This window comes from Montipora foliosa, chromosome 3, assembly GCF_036669935.1.
Source record: "Montipora foliosa isolate CH-2021 chromosome 3, ASM3666993v2, whole genome shotgun sequence".
Classification (NCBI taxonomy): Eukaryota; Metazoa; Cnidaria; class Anthozoa; order Scleractinia; family Acroporidae; genus Montipora; species Montipora foliosa.
The window spans coordinates 38773393-38775892 of NC_090871.1; positions in this window are offsets into that span (position 1 = coordinate 38773393).

A 2500-nucleotide genomic window follows, 5' to 3' on the forward strand; every position below is an offset into this window, starting at 1 on the left:
TTACACAAAGTGCTATATGATAGGAGGAGCAAGGCTTCCCTTTTGTCCCAGATGATAAACTGCTCATTTCAACATACTGCTTTCTTCATGTGGCCAGTCGATTCGTCGTCGTCCAAGGATGTCCTCCTAGCTGGGCTCTTCACGTCACGGTTTACCAAAATTAACTCTAAACCTCCATCCAACTACCACTTTGTTCCCAAAGTCTCGAGAGGCCCCATAGTCCGTGATTTGCATTCAAAACACCGCACATTTCGAAGTTTTTGTAGTCGTGGGTGGAACAAGATCAAATCAATGAAGTTTCACGCTTACCAATTTGCAGTAAGCTTAAGCTCACTTCATATTCGCGGTGTTTGGGTCTTCACGCACAAATCGTTCATGTTATTGTCACTTTTAGGACTCAGACGCCCATTTCTCGGCAATCGAGTATTCTGTAGCATATTTCCTTTCCATTTTTGGCTCCACAAGAGGTATGCTTTGATCAGGTTTGGAATAAAAAACCATCACGCTTCAAGGGAAAGGACGCCATTTTTAATCTGCTCGCCTTTGTACCACCCCCCTAAATATACGTACACCGTGACTTTAAACGAGTTAGCTTGTCGGGTACAAAAATTTGCATATTCTTAGGTTTAAAAATCATTAAGCCATCGAGTAGTATATACGAAAAGTGTCAAAGAATCGGAAGAGATTGGTTGCAAATTGTTACAGTCTTTGAAGAGCTCGTTTCGCAAAATACAGATTTTTGAATTTACATATTCGCTGTTTTATCCCTTAATTAGGTTACGGCACGGAGGAATCTGACTGTTGTGATACTTGATATGTTCATTTCAGTACATGTTTCTTCATTTCATTTTCGTTTCGTTTCGTTTCCCAAAATACAGTAAGCCTTAACACAACTAAAAGAATCCAGCTGAAGCTCACGCGATATAACCACCACCTTCTCAATTACACTTTCTTCAAAGAAAACAACGATATTCCACCGTCACTCTACCCAAGAAAACCTCCACTACACTCCGACAAACAGTTCAACCGCAAATGGAAACACATTTCTCATCAAGCTGCTCACAAACATCTGAAACTCCTTATCAAAGAATGCAAAAATAAGATAAACACCTTAAATATGGAACTATCTAATCATATGGAACTTCGAACTTCGAAACTCTTTAATACTCCTCGGAACTTTTTTCATTATACGCCTCTAAACTGAACTCGATGGCCTTATCGCTCGAGTCTCTGCTCAAGAAAAGACGCGTGAAGAAAACTACACCCGTCCGCCGTTTCATTCAACACCGAGTATACTATACCTCCACAAGATACTGCTTCTGGCTTCTAACGACACTACATCTAATGTTAGGGTTAACCTTTCCACCATGCCTAATGTCCTCACTCAACACAATCTTACAGATAACAACACAAACACATAACTGCTAACAGCAACTACACTTCATCTCACATTACCAGTCACGCATCCATGTCTAATACTCTCGCCCGCACTCGCAAACGCTCTCGCCGCAAGAGCAAGCCTGCTAAGCACCCACTTGATCACTTGTCTGTTATTAATCTATAGGCAGCAGTCACCGCCAAAAATACAAGCCTAGTTGATGCTTAAGAATAAACTTGAATGGTTTAATTGTCCTTTGTAGAACGGTTTATCAGAATTTGAAAATATGTATTTATAACACAAATGGACAAGTCACCTTTAGTGACATGAAATAAACAAACATTAAATGGTTTAGACAATTCAGAAACTGTGTGGATACCCTTGGTGAATTGATTTAGTGAAAACACGAGTGGTTAAGTGTTTTATGAAATGGATCAGTCACCTTATGCAATCATCGCAGTGTCTTGTCAAAATGACAAAGTCAAGTCTTGAATGGATCAGCGTACTTTGACATGATATGCAGTGAAACGGCAAACGGTCCAACTTAGTAGCCTTACCGTACATTGGTTCAGTGATGTGACAAACAGTTCAGAGTAGTTTGAAATGGCTTATTTTATCTGCAAATAGTTAATCGTGAACCACAATGGTCTAGCATAACATTCATCGGTTTATCATAATGTCAAACGGTTTAGCGTTACCCCAAATATGGCTTATCGTGACGACAAATGGTTTCGTAGAGAGCGAAATGGTGTTGCAGCAAATGGTTTGTGCTAGCCTCCCACGCAAACGTTCTTATGGGTTTGTCACGCAATCATTGCTAGGTTTGCACTGGAACTGCCAAAAATGCAAAAGTGAAATAGACCTTACTCATAAATGGCAGCCAATTTATTCTTGGCTTGCACGTGACGTCACTGTATTTTCCATATTTGGGTATCCGCCATGTTGGGGTTCCACCACGGGTAAAATTTACATGTGTTTATTATGCATATATGCCATCGCTGTGTACTATACGATGAGTTCTTTGGAAAATGAACGCATCCCCTCGCTTGACGAGCTTTGTAGTAAGATCCCAATATTGTCGGAGTATTGTGCTAAACTTGACGACAACGTAAAACGAAGATA